This window comes from Nerophis lumbriciformis, linkage group LG13, assembly GCF_033978685.3.
Source record: "Nerophis lumbriciformis linkage group LG13, RoL_Nlum_v2.1, whole genome shotgun sequence".
In the NCBI taxonomy this organism is placed as follows: domain Eukaryota; kingdom Metazoa; phylum Chordata; class Actinopteri; order Syngnathiformes; family Syngnathidae; genus Nerophis; species Nerophis lumbriciformis.
In genome coordinates this window covers 33,204,845-33,223,885 of record NC_084560.2, presented here as the reverse complement: position 1 = coordinate 33,223,885, position 19,041 = coordinate 33,204,845, and the positions used below count along the sequence as shown (strand labels likewise).

General features: G+C 38.0%; 1 protein-coding gene across 2 annotated transcripts in view; it reads left to right on the top strand.

The window, feature by feature from the left end:
* The window catches only part of il1rapl1a (interleukin 1 receptor accessory protein-like 1a), a 907,971-nt gene that overhangs the window by 20,595 nt on the left and 868,335 nt on the right, over positions 1-19,041 (top strand). For both annotated transcript variants that reach the window (XM_072914508.1, XM_072914507.1), the window contains exon 2: positions 5,862-5,927. The gene's annotated coding sequence lies outside the window, so the exon portion shown is untranslated. The remainder of the gene's footprint in view (positions 1-5,861; positions 5,928-19,041) is intronic.

Below are 19,041 nucleotides of genomic sequence, written 5' to 3'. Positions count from 1 at the left end.
ATTATTCATAAGTTATAATGTGTTAACATTTTCAGTAATTGTGTTTTTAAAAACAATGGAAATGATGTTTCGAGTAAAAAACAACAGCCTTCCAGCTTGTATTCTTAGGTCATTTAAATTAAGAGGAGAAAACTATAATTTACGAAGTATATTGATTTTTCAAATATGTAAAGTAAGAGCGAATATAACATACAAATGTATTTCAGTTTTAGGAGTTAAATGGTGGAACAAGCTCAGTGATGAGTTAAAGACAAGTAGTTCTTTGTTAAGCCTGGAAAGGTGAAATAATGGAAAATTATAAAATATAGCAACGATTACATTCATCCCATTGATATTTTTTTTAACGTTGATGTTCCAGGCAATCTAATTTTCATTGACTGTATAGGATAGGCAAATATAAGCCTTGGCTTCAGCCTATTCCTTTTTCGGTCATTATTTTTCTTTTTGTGTGTGTATGTGTATGATTGTTAAAATGTATAATCTGTGCTGTTAAATTGATCACACACAATGGTCGATTATATGACCGAAATAAACTAATTTCATTCATATACATGCGTGAACAAACACCGCTCATTCGCGTTAAAGCTACAGGCACACAAAGCGTCCTGTCGGGTGCAACTGTTTCAATGACAGAAAGGTTTAGTGACTATGAACAAACCAGAGGCCATTATATTATCTTATTTATATAAAACTCTGTACAGTATTTTTAATGACTATTTAATGTAGCACTAGTGCTGTCTGTGCTGTTAGAAGGGTGTGATTAAAAAGAATGTCTCTTTAAGAAGTAATTATGTGTCATACTAATGGTGAAAAGCATGCATGTCAAGGGCGTAACAATACATTAACTCGTAACTTAAATTTTTTTTTGGTACAGTATGAATAGAAAAGTCTGGAATCTTTGGGCACCTCAGAATTCGGTTACATTACGATTCAGGAGAAACGATTTGATTAAAAATCGATTATTGATGCACCTTTAATTTATGTATATTGATGCAGTTTTACATTTTCTTAAGTTTCACTAATTAAGCGTTCATCACTTCCAGCTTTTAAAAACAGTGCATTTGTAATAAACATTTAAATTAATTTCCATTACATTTATTAAACAAATAAAATTGTGCATAAAACTGGAACATGTGTTTAACTTTTTTTTTTTTAAATAACACCATAAATAAGTACAGAGATGTGCTCTGAGCAGTGTTGGGACTAACGCGTTACAAAGTAACGCCGTTAGTTTCGGCGGTAACTAGTAATCTAACGCGTTATTTTTTATATTCAGTAACTCAGTTACCGTTACTACATGATGCGTTACTGCGTTATTTTACGTTATTTTTCATGTAGTATCGGCTAGAAACAGAAGATCTGAGTGTTTTATTGCAGCGGTGGAAAAGAAAAGGCGTGGTTGTGTGGGTGGGGGCGGGGGCGGGGGGGACTCCCATACCGCAGTTGAGGAGCGCAGGGGAGACGTTCCTCCAGGGCCTATGTACGTCTTCGGCGCTAACAACCTTCACTTTACCCGGCAGTGGGTCTTTACAGATGAGGGTGAATAACAAGACCGGCGGTTTGTTGCAACTTTGTGACTTTATTGGACGCAGCCATCCACCAAGCAAGAGCACCTGCACGCACTCACTGTCGCCGCTCCCTCACCTCGCTCGCCCACTCACTCACTGACGTCACTCACCTCACATGCTGTTATATCTTAAAGGGCCACACACACACACACACACACACACACACACACACACACACACACACACACACACACACACATACGCTACTCTCATAACAACTAACAAGACATCATGGCAAAGCCAGAAGTCGAGTTTTTTAACATGGAGATATTCTCAATACTTTTCTTTTGTCGAGCACAAAGAAAATAACATTTTAGTTAAATGTAAGTTGTGTCTTGGATCAAAGATCCTATCTACTTAAAGTTGAAGTGCCATTATGTTGCCGCTATTTAAAATAGTTTTGTCAATTTGTTCTGGCCTGAAATAAATTGGCCCTTTGAAACATATCTTTGTCTTTGTGTGTTGCATGTAGACCACATTGCTTTTTGAGTTCAGTGATGCAAATGCATGTCAAGTTGATCAACACATTGTATTATTCTTCAGTGCAATAACAGTACTGAAATGAAGGCTAAAAGGGCATTAATGGGAGCCTTAAAAAAAAGGGGGGGAAAAGAAGTAACTAAATAGTTACTTTTCACAGTAACGCATTACTTTTTGGTGTAAGTAACTGAGTTAGTAACTGAGTTACTTTTGAAATTAAGTAACTAGTAACTGTAACTAATTACTGGTTTTCAGTAACTAACCCAACACTGGCTCTGAGTAGTAATGTCCGATCAATAGACATGATAGTATCATCTTTATATAACTATACATGACTAACTTATTTGTGTATATATATTTATGCAATACGTCTTTACTTTCCTATATGATGGATCACGATGTGGGAAGACAGGGATGGAAAGGAAAGGCAGGAAAGAGGGAGAAAGGGGAAGGAAAAAGGAAAATAAAAAAAATTGTATGCACACCTGTGCATTTGAACATTCGTATGTGTAGATGTGTATATGTATATATGCATATGCATACATTGGTAAATGCATGTATTTACATGCTTAACAATGCATGTGATCAAGTACTACGATTTTGACAGAGACTCTAGAGCAGGCCTGGGCAATTATTTTGACTCGGGGGCCACATTTAGAGAAAAAAATGTGTCTAGGGTAGGGATGTCCCGATCCAGGTTTTTGCACTTCCGATCCGATACCGATATTGTTTTTGCATTTCCGATCCGATACCGATACTGACCGATACCGATACTGACCGATACTGGCCTATCCGAGCATGTATTAAAGTTTAAAGTTATTTAGCCTACTTAGTTGTCAGAATCATGTTGAAAAGGGTTTTAGTACTCTTGATAACAACCAGCCAGCTGAATTAGGGGAGTTTGAATAAAACACAATGGTTGGTAACAAGAAACTGACCTGTTTATTGAAGGATAAACACAAAATAGACAAAATTATACATGACAAACAGAAATGGCATCATTGAACTAGGGCTGGGCGATATGGCCTTTTTTTAATATTGCGATATTTTAAGGCCATATTGCGATACACAATATATATCTCGATATTTTGCCTTAGCCTTGAATGAACACTTGATGCATATAATCACAGCAGTATGATGATTCTATGTGTTTTGATTGATTGAGACTTTTATTAGTAGGTTGCACAGTGAAGTACATATTCCGTACAATTGACCACTAAATGGTAACACCCGAATAAGTTTTTCAACTTGTTTAAGACGGGGTCCACTTAAATTGATTCATGATACAGATATATACTATTTTGATGGTGTGGAGTCTGGACGTGTGGCACCGAATGGAGATAAGCGTCTCGACAGACGTCACAATATTTGAACAATGATGACGAAAACTGTTTTCTCTGTCGTGTCCGTGTGTCGAAAATTGTTACGCGCTTATTTTTTTATTTGATTTTGTGCGTGGCATAGATTTGCCGTGCGCAGAGGACGCTTGAGCAGGCGCGCACCTTAGCAGCTGCGCTAGCATCACAGCTAACGTTAGCCATGCCGCTACCTCGCTCTCTGCTGGGAGAGGACGTATACGTATGTGACGTATGACGTGACAGTATGTGACGTATGACGTGACAGTATGTGACGTGTGTAAGAAGGTGCGCTTGCTGTCTGTAAGAGGGAGACACAGGAAAGAGTAAGAAGAGCCTGTCGTATAATGCCAGCAGCTAAAAGCAACTGCGTGAGAATTGTGGATGTGTTGAAGGTGTGCTGGAAAATGCGGAACGGAAATTACGGAGCAGCAGAAAAGTGGAATGTATTATTTAAATAGGTGCGTTGGAAAACACGGACCGGTGTTTTTTTTTAAACTGGATGTGGATCGGCATTTTCCCATGCCTTGCCGATACGCAATTTTTGGCAAATATCGGCAGCCGATCCGATCCAAATATCGGATTGGGACATCCCTAGTCTATGGGCCGCTATATCTATTTTTAGGAACACTAATATAAAACCTCACAATAATGTCTGATTGAATACTAAAAATGTTATGACAGACCGCCTTAAAAAACGTAATGGAATTTTAAATTTTTCTATGAACGATAAAACACTGAATATTGACAACATATGAATGTCACACCCCCTTTCGATCGACATATTTTACAATCAAGTGAAAGGCAACAAAATTGCAACAAACAGTGAAATATGAACAAGAAGGGTACAAAATAAACCCACCTACAATCTGATATATCTGATATTTGCTGAATTTCCCCTAGGGATCAATAAAGTACTTTCTATTCTGTTCTATATATCACTAAGCTTTAGAACTTTGTTGTGAAAATCTCCTTCTGCGTCTGTGGAAACGCTTCCCGCCCACACTGCTTGGTGCCTCGTCTGAGCTGCTGTGACGTAGATTACCGTAGTAACTAATTAGATGACAATAGTAACTAATTAGATTACCATAGTTACTGGTATATCATCCATAAGTGCAGATTCCAACCATTGAAATACTTTTTATAGTTAAGGTCATTAGAAAACATGACTGCACATCATAATGGCAGCTACAGTTTCCATCTTAAAGATCTAAAAAAAATATTTGGGAATGTCCGGCGGGCCAGATTGAAAGCTCAACGGGCCGCATGTGGCCCCCGGGCCTTAATTTGCCAAGGTCTGCTCTCGAGTCTTTCTTGTGTTTCAAGATCGATTTCTTGTTTTGTTTTTTTCTCTATTTGACATGTGCAAAGTGAATGTGGGAAGGGTTGATACGCTTTTAACTTCAGCCTATAACTTTTTGATCAGGAAACGTAAACCGATACTGTATTTATTTATCTGCCAAATTTCAGAATTCTCGGCATTACTTTATTTACAGTAAAGAAATCGATTATTGTTTATTGACGCTTACTAATCGATTTTACAATCGCCCATGTCCGAATGGCGATGCATGTAAACATCGATTATTTCTCCCACCTCTAATATAACGGGGTACTTACATGGAGCACATTGGGTGAGGGACAGTAAGTGCAAGTTGCTCAAAAGGGTTCATAATGTCTTCTTATTCATTTTCTCTTTCAAATTTTTTTGTAATCAGACATTATTATCGGTATATTTAGATGGAATCTTCACCTGACATGTTTCGACTGTCATCTGCAGTCTTCCTCAGAAGGGTCACCTGACCACTGTGACGTGTTGCCTATCAGCTGTTCTTATAGGCGTGGCTGACCAGGCATACCTGTCAAGTCTACCTGGTTGGCTACCCCCCGCCCCCCGCCGCTTGATGGTTAATGGAGGAGGGAGTCCCAGGTATGCGAGATCATGAATGCTCCCTCATCCCGATTGATGGTTTCCTTGGGCCGCTTTCTTAATTCGATCGCCTCTTAATCCATCATTTGAATTTGTTACTTTCTGTCCCGATGATTTTGCTGTTGTCCTGGTCCATGATGTGGTTATTTATTATGCAATGATCCGATATGGCTGATTTTAAGATTTCCTGTTCAGATTTTTGGTTTTAGGCTTCTTATAAACCTTCCAGTTATCTCTTTTTCGCATTCTTTCTGATGTTCTTTCTTCCTAGTGTTGAAAGTCCTCCCTGTTTCTCCGATGTATGATTTTTCGCATGATTTACACAGGATTTAGTAGATGACATTGAATTTCTTGTCTTGTTCTATTTCGTCTTTTGGAAGTAACTGTCTTGTTTTTGTGTGAGGTTTATCTGTTGTGTTTTTTCATGACCCGCTGTATTGGTTCAGTTACTCCCCTAATGTATGGTAAGGTTATGACCTCTTTGTTATTTATTTCAGGTTTTTGAGTTTCTTCTTTGTTCTCTTTCTTCAGCAACACGTCACAGTGGTCAGGTGACCCTTCTGAAGAAGACTGCAGATGACAGTCGAAACATGTCAGGTAAAGATTCCATGTAAATATACCGAAAATAATGTCTGATTACAAGAACATTTTAAAGAGTATAGGAAGTGCAAGTACTTACAAATACAGTGCAGCCCAGCCTTCAGCTGGCGGGGGTCATGGCTAGCAACATTGCCGAAGCGTCTAAACCAGGGGTGTCCAAACTTTTTTCCACTGAGGGCCGCACACTAAAAAATCAAAGCAAGCGGGGGCCATTTTTTATTTAAAAAACCAATACAATATATGTATAACAAATATACATTTAAGCCTCCACTCAGGCTTGATCCCGGGGACCACAAAGGGTTTTGGTCAAAAAAATATTAAAAATGTGTCATTATTCAGTATTATTATTTGTATTATTAGTCAAGGTTTAACTCTCTAAACCCACATTAGGTCTATCTGTCAATATAACGTTTTTAAAGATTTAAGTTGTATGCTATTTTTGTCAAAGAAAACACTGTTTTTTGTGGAAAAAACACAAAATATGCAATATTTTCACCCAATAAAATGTGGAATATTTTAGATTATATAATAATTGGAGCCTTAAAAAGGTCAATAACTCATAACAACATTGATTTTAATTCTTGGTTTTTTTTTTGAGCAATGACACTTAAAAAAAAAAAATCACATTAAAATTATTGGGGATTCAACAGGATTATCATTAAAGTGTTAAACAATGAATTAAAAATGTTTTACTGTTTACTTTTAACTAGAGATGTCCAATAATATCGGCCTGCCGATATTATTGGCCGATAAATGCGTTAAAATGTAATATCGAAAATGATCGGTATCGTTTTTTTTATCGGTATCGTTTTTTTTATTTTTTTTATTTTTTATTAAATCAACATAAAAAACACAAGATACACTTACAATTAGTGCACCAACCCAAAAAACCTCCCTCCCCCATTTACACTCATTTACACAAAAGGGTTGTTTCTTTCTGTTATTAATATTCTGGTTCCTACATTATATATCAATATATATCAATACAGTCTGCAAGGGATACAGTCCGTAAGCACACATGATTGTGCGTGCTGCTGGTCCACTAATAGTACTAACCTTTAACAGTTAATTTTACTAATTTTCATGAATTACTAGTTTCTATGTAACTGTTTTTATATTGTTTTACTTTCTTTTTTATTCAAGAAAATGTTTTAATTTATTTATCTTATTTTATTTTATTAGTTTTTTAAAAAAGTACCTTATCTTCACCATACCCGGTTGTCCAAATTAGGCATAATAATGTGTTAATTCCACGACTGTACATATCGGTTGATATCGGTATCGGTTGATATCGTTATCGGTAATTAAAGAGTTGGACAATATCGGAATATCGGATATCGGCAAAAAGCCATTATCAGAAATCCCTACTTTTAACACAATAGTCTCGAGATCAACTTCAGATCTATCCGTCAATTATAAGTTTTATTGTTGTTTATGTTTTTTGTTTGTTCGTTTTAGGCCCTTCTTTAAAATAAACAGCTTAGTTTTTTATACGGCAAACACGAAATATGCAACATTTTCCCCAAAAAATATCTCAAAGTGGAATATTTAATGTGACATAATTGGAGCCTTGAATAGGTCAATAATTCACAATGACATTGGTTTTGATTCATTATTTTTTTTTAAAGAACACAACAGCCTGCATGGCAGCTTTGTGTTATTAGAGTAAACATTGCAACATTTTCTTGTTACATTTCACCTGTTTGCTCTTTTATACCAGTTTTAATGTTTTTAATTTTTTTTAATCGTATTTTTAGAATGTGCCGTGGGGCCGTTAAAAAATTACCTGTCCACTTCAGACATCCCTGGTCTAAACCGTGACTTTATCAGCACTCGTCTGTCGCGGGACTCCGACTCGAGGATCCCCCTTGTGGCATTTTGAGGTTAAACAGACCTGGCGATGGCAGAGGCCGGGCAGATTGCATGGCGGGAAGAGGCTCGGCGTCATCTGGCCCCGCCAGGCCGTCTCATAACCCGAAATGGCCGCTTGCCTCATTGGCTGGCGACGGGGGCGCATCTCGCGGCCAGGGCTTTTGCATATGTGTGTGTGCGTTTTTAATCCCGGCTGCTGCTTGCCTCGACTCAGCTTGGTGGTGCTCTGCCAGGGGAAGTCACGGAGCCGCCTATCCAGAGACGGATGGAAACCGCACGGCGATGCGCTCGGCACTGCAACACACGTCTCGCTCTGACCCAGATCCCGTCTGAAGAAGGCTTTTTATCTTCTCTTCCTTTTTTTTTTAAGTTGCATGTTTTTCTTCCCTTCAGAACAAAGGCTCAGCCAGCTCTTAGATATGTGCCTCCGCTCCCCTCATTTGCGCATTTCCATCCTTTTCTACTATTTCTGTGTTTTTGTTTTTTTTATTAAGATGAAACCGCACTCGTTGGGAGGGATGCTCTCTGGGGTCTGCTTGATGAAAAGGTAGCAGGCAAGCTCCCAAACATAAAAAAGAAAAGAAAAAAGAAGACAAAAAAAGTTCTCATTATGAATGTGTGTTTGGTTGACTTCCTGTGCGGTGTTTAATCAACTCGTTTTTTGTTTTTTTTAGCTGACTGCCTTCGACACAACGGTAACCTTGTCCAAGGGCCCCCGCATGCTTCCCAAGATTCCTCCAATTATCCAATTAGAGGAGAAATTTGATTAACATAAAGTCAATTAATGCAATAATTAGAGTTATTTTAATTAGAACTACTCACTAGCATTTATTCCCCAATTAGTAAGAGGTAATTAGCATTCCTGATATCACAGTTAAACACCAGTGAGATGATCGCACTGAGCAAAGTTAACGCTTGACTGGTGAATCCCAGTCAAAGGCACCAGCTTGCATCGCCTTCCCATGACCCACAGCCATGCTAATTGTTAGCGTTAGTGGGAAAACATCAATATGGTCAAATACCACAGGATTTCTCTGTATTCATTAATCAGGAATGACGAATGCAGATCAATTTCCTACTTTTTTTTATTTTTTATTTTTTTAAAAGAGGTGGCAACTTGATTTATCACCAGAATGCTGAATTAATCATCTAGATGATCACCTAAAATGCTAAGTGTTAAAAAATAGCATTTATATAATTTCTGTAGTACAGTCAAACCTGTGTTAGCGGTAGGCATATAACAATAAGAACATTTCATATCATGGATATCATGATTGCTAGAGATTAGGGATGTCCCGATCCAGGTTTTTGCACTTCCGATCCGATACCGATATTGTTTTTGCACTTCCGATCCGATACCGATACTGACCGATACTGGCCTATCCGAGCATGTATTAAAGTTTAAAATTATTTAGCCTACTTAGTTGTCAGAATCATGTTGAAAAGGGTTTTAGTACTCTTGATAACAACTAGCCAGCTGAATTAGGGGAGTTTGAATAATACACAATGGTTGGTAACAAGAAACTGACCTGTTTATTCAAGGATAAACACAAAATAGACAAAATTATACATGACAAACAGAAATGGCATCATTGAAACTAGGGCTGGGCGATATGGCCTTTTTTTAATATTGCGATATTTTAAGGCCATATTGCGATACACGATATATATCTCGATATTTTGCCTTAGCCTTGAATGAACACTTGATGCATATAATCACAGCAGTATGATGATTTTATGTGTTTTGATTGATTGATTGAGACTTTTATTAGTAGGTTGCACAGTGAAGTACATATTCCGTACAATTGACCACTAAATGGTAACACCCGAATAAGTTTTTCAATTTGTTTAAGTCGGGGTCCACTTAAATTGATTCATGATACAGATATATATACCATCAGATATATACTATCATCATAATGCAGTCATCACACAAGATAATCATATTGAATTATTTACATTATTTATAATCCAGGGTGTGGAGGGGGGCGCCGATGTAAGTGTCAAAAAGACAGCCAAAAGAGTTTGATATGAGAATAAATCTAAAGTTAAAATATAGGGTAGAAATGCACCCATTTGCAGGAAATGTAGTCTTGATTTTCAAAATTTTCTTTCAAGGCTTGCATGTCTACATTAAAGCATTCTTCTTCATACTGCATTAATATATGCTACTTTTACCCGTAAACTTTCATGCAGAGAAGGAAATCACAACTAAAAAAATCACTATTTTTTTCATACGGTGTTGATCTGGAAATGTTTGCCTCGGCATTTTGATGGTGTGGGCGTATGGCACCGAATGGAGATAGCGTCTCGACAGACGTTACAATATTTGAACAATGATGACGAAAACTGTTTTCTCTGTCGTGTCGGTGTGTCGAAAATTGTTATGCGCTTATTTTTTTATTAGATTTTGTGCGTGGCATAGATTTGCTATGCGCAGAGGACGCTTAAACAGTACGCAATTGCACAGGCGCGCACCTTAGAGGGAGCGTTGGTCACACGGCTGCGCTAGCATCACAGCTAACGTTAGCCATGCTGCTACCTCTCTGCTGGGAGAGGACGTATACGTATGTGACGTATGACGTGACAGTATGCGACGTGTGTAAGAAGGTGCGCTTGCTGTCTGTGAGAGGGAGACACAGAAAAGAGTGAGAAGAGCCTGTCGTGTAATGCCAGCAGCTAAAAGCAACTGTGTGAGAATCCACAGACCTGTGGATGTGTTGAAGGTGTGCTGGAAAATGCGGAACGGAACGTGGGAGCAGCAGAAAAGTGGAATGTATTATTTAAATCGGTGCGTTGGAAAACACGGACCGGAGTTATCTTTTTAAACTGGATCCTGATCGGCATTTTCCCATGCCTTGCCGATACGCATTTTTTTGCAAATATCGGCAGCCGATCCGATCCAAATATCGGATCGGGACATCCCTACTAGAGATGTCCGATAATGACTTTTTTGCCGATATCCGATATTCCGAAAATTGTCCAACTCTTAATTACTGTATCAACCGATACCGATATATACAGTCGTGGAATTAACACATTATTATGTCTAATTTTGTTTTGATGCCTCGCTGGATGCATTAAACAATGTAACAAGGTTTTCCAAAATAAATTAACTCGAGTCATGGAAAAAAATGCCAACATGGCACTGCCATATTTATTATTGAAGTCACAAAGTGCATTATTTTTTTTAACATGCCTCAAAACAGCAGCTTGGAAATTGGGACATGCTCTCCCTGAGAGAGCATGAGGAGGTTGAGGTGGGCGGGGTTGGCGGGTGGGTTTGGGGGGGGTAGGGGCTAGTGGGTGGTGTATATTGTAGCATCCCGGAAGAGTTAGTGCTGAGAGGGTTTCTGGGTATTTATTCTGTTGTGTTTATGTTGTGTTACGGTGCAGACGTTCTCCCGAAATGTGTTTGTCATTCTTGTTTGGTGTGGGTTCACAGTGTGGCGCATATTTGTAACAGTGTTAAAGTTGTTTATACGGCCACCCTCAGTGTGACCTGTATGGCTGTTGACCAAGTATGCATGCATTCACTTGTGTGTGTGAAAAGCCGTAGGTATTATGTGATTGGGCCGGCACGCAAAGGCCTTTATTGGCGTTCTGTACTTCTCCCTATGTCCGTGTACCACTTTGTTCAGCGGCGTTTTAAAAAGTCATAAATTTTACTTTTTGAAACCGATACAGATGTTTTCCGATATTACATTTTAAAGCATTTATCGGCCGATAATATCGGCAGTCCGATATTATCGGACATCTCTAATGATTGCGGTATTGTTGAATGTGCTCAAAAAGTACTTTATACACACCATGAAATCCTTTGACCAAGTTTTTTTTTTTTTTTAAATAACTGAAATAGACACTCTAGAACAGTGTTTTTCAACCTTTTTTCAGCCAAGGCACATTTTTTTCATTGAAAAAATGCGGAGACACACCACCACTAGCAGAAATCATTAACAAATTAAACTCAGCAGCTGATATTGACAGTAAAGAGTCGTTTTCGCAATTGTTAGAAATCACTTTAAACAATAACCAAGCATGCATCACTATAGCTCTTGTCTCAAAGTAGGTGTACTGTCACGACCTGTCACATGACAACGTGACTTATTTAGAGTTTTTTGGTGTTTTACTGTGTGTAGTGTTTTAGTTCTTGTCTTGTGTTCCTATTTTAGTGGCTTTTCCTGTTTTGTTGGTATTTTTCTCTAGCAATTTCATGTCTTCCTTTGAGCGCTATTCCCCGCACCTGCTTTGTTTTTAGCAATCTCGACTAAGTTGTTGCTATCCTTCTTTTGTGGGGACATTGTTGATTGCCATGTCATGTTTGGATGTACTTTGTGGACGCCGTCTGCTCCACACGCTGTAATGTAAGTCTTTGCTGTCGTCCAGCATTGTGTTTTTGTTTACTTTGTAGCCAGTTCAGTTGTAGTTTTGTTCTGCATAGCCATCCCCAAGCTTCAATGCCTTTTCTTAGGGGCACTCGCCTTTTGTTTATTTTAGGATTAAGTGTTAGATACCTTTTTACCTTCGCACTGCCTCCCGCTGTCGTCTGTATATTGTGATCACAACAAACCATACCGACATCTTCAAAGTAATTAGCTACCTGCTGCCACCTATTGATTTGAAAGTATAACACGGTTACTCTGCCGAGCTCTAGACAGCACCGACACTCAACAATGACACATTGTTTGTGGATTATAATTACTGGTTTGCAAGCAAAAAATATTTTTAACCCAATTAGGTGAAATTATATAATCTCCCACGGCACACCAGACTGTATTGAAAAACACCGCTCTAGAAAAGCCACTACTGTATTTTGCATGCCTTGTGTTTGTCATGCTTCAATCATAGTGTCATAGTATTTTGTCTGCTTAAATGGCTACAGTTTTATTGTTTTAAATAATGGTTTGTACTGTAACACTTTAAGATTTATTTAAAGGAAAAGTGCGTATCAAATAAAATCTATTTATTTTTTCCGGTGGTTGTTGTGGCGTCCTTGAACTTTCGGTTTCTGGTAGAGTGTGACTCCAAAAAGTGCAGAAATATAAATTTGATTGGGAAAAGGAAAATATGTGGCTGGAAAAGTTGAACAATTGCGTCTACAAAGCGCACTGCGGTGTTTGCCGCTGCGTTTTCTATTGCCCATGATGGTGGATTGTGTGACGTTTAACGCCATGCTGCTAGTCGTGGTCTTAACAGAAAATATCACAGACGACAAAACCTGTGGAAACATTGACTGGTTTGTTGTCCATCAGGCAACACCAACAACCAACCAAAAGTCAAGAAGAATATTATTTTTAAGTTATATTCACTTCATTTTGATATCTTTCCATTGTACCTTAAACTCAAGTTGTTGAGCAATTTGTTTCCCTATTGCTGTTATTCCAAAACATTAATTTATTTAAATCTAAGTTTGAGTCAAATTGCATCATTTCACAAAAAAAAGCCAAACCAATAACCACGCTGATAGAGGGTAAAGTCGATAAGTTTGGGGGGTGTTTTAAGAAAATCTGCTACCCGTAAAAATGTGCTACCCAACGTTACTCAACATGCGCATCAACGCTAAAAGTTTCTGTGAACAAAATAATAGCAATTAAGGTAAAAAAAGGTTGCTATATTGTGGATATATTTTGCATAATTTTACATACCAGGAAACAAACCAAAACAAAAACGGTATAAACCTTGATTAACCTAAAATGTTTGGCTGGTTGTTTATACCACTGGTTCTCCAAGTGCTACCTCAGAAAACACTTGGCTCTACAAATACCACCATAAAGACCAACATTAAAATACAGTATCATAGTAGGCCTAAGTATTCATTAAAAACAAGGCGGGGGTTTTATTGATCAAGAATATTGTAACATTACACACAGTTTGAACAGTAACACTGTTGACAGTCGGCTGTTGGCAGAGTGACCGTGCCAGCAACCTGAGGGTTCCTGGTTCGATCTCCACCTTCTACCAACCTCGTCACGTCCGTTGTGTCCTTGAGCAAGACACTTCACCCTTGCTCCTGATGGGTCGTGGTTAGGGCCTTGCATGGCAGCTCCCGCCATCAGTGTGTGAATGTGTGTGTGAATGTGGAATTAGTGTCAAAGCGCTTTGAGTACCTTGAAAATAGAAAAGCGCCATACAAGTATAACCCATTTACCATTTAACTGTTACATTACTTAAGTGATTCTTTGGTGTACCACTTGTGGTACTCGTACCAAAGTTTGAGAATCCCTAGTCTATACTGTATGATGACAGAATTGATGTCAACACGTATTTTGACAAGCTTATTTATAAATATTAATGAAAGCTACAAAAGCACTTGTACCAGGACCCATTTTGGACATTTTCTGAAAATGTTACCCAAATCCGTCCATTAGTTATGTTGATAATTATTGGAATATGCAAATGGTTGTATTTTTTTTTTTTTTTTATGAAGCAGCACATTTTTTGGAACACCGGCCCTGCAAACAAGGTGTATTATGTATTTTTTTTTCAGGAAGTTGGCAACCCTAGCGATGTCACGATAAACGGAATATTGATAAACCATGGTAAACCTTCCCATATTACTATTTTATATTCAAATCAGCGTAAAACCGTAAAAGACACTAAACGTTCATAGAAGTGCCACCAATTTGTCCCACCTCTCTCTCTCTCTCTCTCTGCTGGCTGGGACGGCATCTCAAGGTGATATGGCAGCTAATTAGCGGAATTATCAGTGACCCCGTTAACAAGCCCATCATTCGGATCTCCCCTCTGAGAGTCCATCGCCGCTGCCCGTGGCGCCCCCAGGAAACGTCTGCAGCGAGTGAATAACCGAGACACTTAAAGACAAAGTAGAAGGAAGGGTGATGACAGATAACAGATGGCTCAATCTGAGAGAACATTTTTGCGGGGGGGAGCAGAGGATGGGGAGGGGGGGCGGGGGGTGTAGGCGTGGAATAGGCCAAAGTAATGATTTGAGCGTAAATGAAGCTGGACAGTCGTGCTCCTCCCAGTCCACAGCATACAGATGGCAGCGCTAATTGCACACTGCAGAGCGGGAGACGAGCAGTTCTCCTTCCCTCCGCCACACAATCAAAAACGTCGCTGATGAGACTTGCGATCTTTCTGCTGTATACCACATTTGCCACGGCCCACACTGCAAAAACTGAAATCTAAGTAAGATTAAATATCTCAAATAAGGGGGATATTTGCTTATTTTCTGTCTGATAAAATAATTCTTCTCACTAAGCAGATTTTATGTTAGTGTTTTACTTGTTTTAAGTGTTTTGGTCCTAAATGATCTCAGTAAGATATTACAGCTTGTTGCTGAGATTTTATGACCTATATTGAGTAAAACATGCTTGAAACTAGAATATCAACTGTTGCAAAGCTGTGTCATCAACACTCACAAGTATAAAACTACTTTTTTAAAGTAATCATTTCTTATTTCAAGCACGAAAAAAGAATCATGACTTTGACACAATTTTGTCTCATAATTAAAAACGGATGACAGCCAAATGGACTTTGCTGTTTTATTTTCAATGAAACAATAGAAAATACGTACTCATATAGTAGTACAGTTGGCACAGTACAGTAAACTGACAGTTAATATTTAAACATTTAACATGTGACATTTCAACTATTTTGAACAGAAATAGTTAATTCACATGAATTCTTCAAAATTACAATAAAAACATGTTTGGCCGGGGACCAGGCTGTATATAGTTGCACTAATTGGCTGAAAGAGCACGCACTTGGCGCGATGTCATGTTATCGATGGAAAAATGCATTTTTAGACAATATGATTTGCCTGATTGGCTAGTAGACCCCGAGAGTAACAAGCGGTTGCCTTGTTGCCTTTCCATTAAGAACAATAAATTTGTTTTTAGTATAAGTTTGCTGGTTTCAAGAAATGTAATGCCTAGTGCATATCATTATGTCAAGATAATGGCACTAGCATTTACTTAATTTAGGAATATTTTTCAACATATTGAGCAAAAAGGTCTCATTTTTTTTTCTACCAAGAAAAGTGCACTTATTAGTGAGAATATACTTATTTTAAGGTATTTTTGGGTTCATTGAAGTTAGCTAATTTGGCGTGTTTTGGAAAGTCTTGACAAGCCAAATTTCTTGTTCTATTGGCAGATAATTTTGCTTAGTTCAAATAAAATACCCCTAATTTTTGTATTTTTTTTTTCTCGTTTTTGAACACTGACTTTTTACAGTGCAACTCGCTGCTGGATCGCTCCTTAGCATCCAAAAAGACCCAAAGACGAGTAAGTGTGTTGTGGCGCGTTTAGAGGGGGAAAGAAAAATCTGCGTTTGCTCGAGGGCCATGAGGACTAAATCAGAGACACAGAATATGTGTTAGCTACATAATCTGATTGGTTGACAGATAATTAAGATAGTCGATGACTAGTCAGCTATCAATATAGTCGTTAGTTGCAGCTCAACTTCCAATGAACGGCCCCTCCTCACATTTTGGTCATATTACAACCTCAATAAGGGTCCTTCTTTTGGCTTAGAGGATGGACAGTGGAGTATTAGAAATCAGCGCTATTATGATATATCGCTCATTCTGGAGGTCTTAACTTGAGTATCTCATAAATAAAACTAGCGCTGTGTATGAGTTTGGAGTGTAGCATACAAATTATTCATGCACCAGTAACCCATTTAGTTGCATAACTAAACATTTGATTATGAATGCACCATTGTGCATTGTGGCAGTGGAAGGTTGGGCATGTTTACCACCAGAGTTGCTTTTATTTGGTGCTTCAGTTTTTTTTGTTTTTTTTTGTTATATTGTCACGATATGTCATAATCAGATTGTTTTAACGTACAATGCAGCCCAGCCTTTGGCTTGGAGTCATGGTAACCAAAAGTCCCAAGGAGAAGTTGGAGCACGAAAACCATTTTCCATCGTTAAAGTCTGCTATTGGCCTACCAGCAAAATACGGGAATGGATAAGTGGATACAATTTAAAACAGCGTTCCGCCATTGTTCAGGGGCTTCCAGCTGGAACTATTAATGCTGCACTTTGGCCAACCAGAAATTTTAATTTCCTGAAAGTTTCATAATAATCAAATTTAAACTGTTACTGCACTTTTCTGCATTTATGCCCTTTCCTAAAAATAAATATTGTAAACTGTTGTATAGTTAATTTAAAGAAATATATATTCTAGCTTATTTGAGAATTTTAATTTTTTTTTAAATGCGAGAACTTTGCATTTTCTTCTAATTTTCAACCGACTCCTAACCTTAAAAACTGCGGCTGTCGCGATCATAATTTTTGGCCTCCAATTTTGAGTCCTAATGTGATCACAGGAGTGAAAATGTTTTATAACAAATAACTAAAGTAAACACAATAACACATGTTTATAAAGGTTATCCTATAATATTTACAATTTGCTTGTATTGTTGTGAATCAAATTATAAGTTTGTGGTAGTGAATGGTACCTTTGAGACATTTGTGATTAAGGACTACATAAATAAACTTTGATTGATTTATTGATTGATTGACCTACATTTATTTTAACAAAATCAAGTTCCTACTGCACAATAAATAACTAAACAAAAGTAGAAACTACTTTTGGCTTCCATTTAAATAATTTGGGTTTTGCCCTGAAAGCCTTCCTGTATCCAGAGACTAATTCCCTAGGTCTATAAACGGTAACAAAAACAACCCAGAAAAATATTCTGATATATATATATATATATATATATATATATATATATATATATATATATATAAGTTAAAGTTAATGTACCCATGATTGTCACACACACACTAGGTGTGGCGAAATTATTCTCTGCATTTGACCCATCACCCTTGATCACCCCCTGGGAGGTGAGGGGAGCAGTGAGCAACAGCGGTGGCCACGCCCGGAAATAATTTTTGGTGATTTAATCCCCAATTCCAACCCTTGATGTTGAGTGTCAAGCAGGGAGGTAATGGATCTCATTTTTATATTCTTTGGACTCACGACCTACCGATCTCAGGGCGGGCACTCTAACCATATGTATGTATATATAAATATATATGTATAGTAGGGCTGGGCGACATGGCCTTTTTTTAATATCTCGATATTTTTAGGCCATGTCACGATACACGATATATATCTCGATATTTTGCCTTAGCCTTAGATGAACACTTGATGCATATAATCACAGCAGTATAATGATTCTATGTGTCTACATTAAAACATTCTTGTTCATACTGCATTAATATATGCTCATTTTAAACTTTCATGCAGAGAGAGAAATCACAACTAAATCAATTGACCAAAACTGTATTTATTAATTAAACTGTTATTAAGCAGTGGCACAAACATTCATGTCATTTCAAAACAGAAAGTGCAAGATTGTCAGAGACATTTTAAAAACAAGCTATGAGTGAACTTTTGTGAATGATGTCACTAAGATGACATATCAAAACAACACTAAATTAAAGTGCACTTTTTGTACAGAACGCCACTACAATAGTTTAAAACAAATAAAGTGCACTTTTGTGCATGATGTCACACAAGATATTTCAATAACTGTCAAATAAAAATGAGCTGCATAATAGGAAATCAAATAGTGTATGTCTTTCGCTATGTGGTAGGTTCCTGCGGACGTTATTGCCTTCTGTTGTTGACTATTTTTTTCATACAGTGTTGATCTGGAAATGGTTGCCTCTGCATTTTGTTGGTGTGGCACCGAACGGAGATGTTGACATGCGGAGTTTCAAGCACTCTTCATTCTCTAGCGGGTGACTTTTCAAATGATGCTACATATTAGCAGTAATGCTACTTTTTTTAGCAACGCTTTTGCCCCACACTTGACAAATTACGGTTGTCTGTTCGACATATTCCCGCTTGAAGCCAAACCACCGCCAGACGATGGACCCCGTGCTGTTTTTCTTGGGAATTAATTCTTCCTTCATTTGTTACCAGATTCGCTCCTTCTCTCTCTCGTATTACCACTCGCACCACAGCTAACTTTACCCGTGCTGCTACCTCTCTGCTCCGCCAGGGCGTATACGTATGTGACGTTTGTAAGAAGGTGCGCTTGTTTTATGTCTCTGTGAGAAGGAGAGACAACAAAGAGTGAGAAGAGCCTGTAGTGTAATGCCCGCAGCTAAAAGCAACTGCGTGAGAACGTATACTCGAATATCACGATATAGTAATTTTCTATATCGCACATAGACAAACCCGCGATATATCGAGTATATCGATATATCGAGTATATCGATATATCGCCCAGCCCTAATGTATAGTCGAAGTTT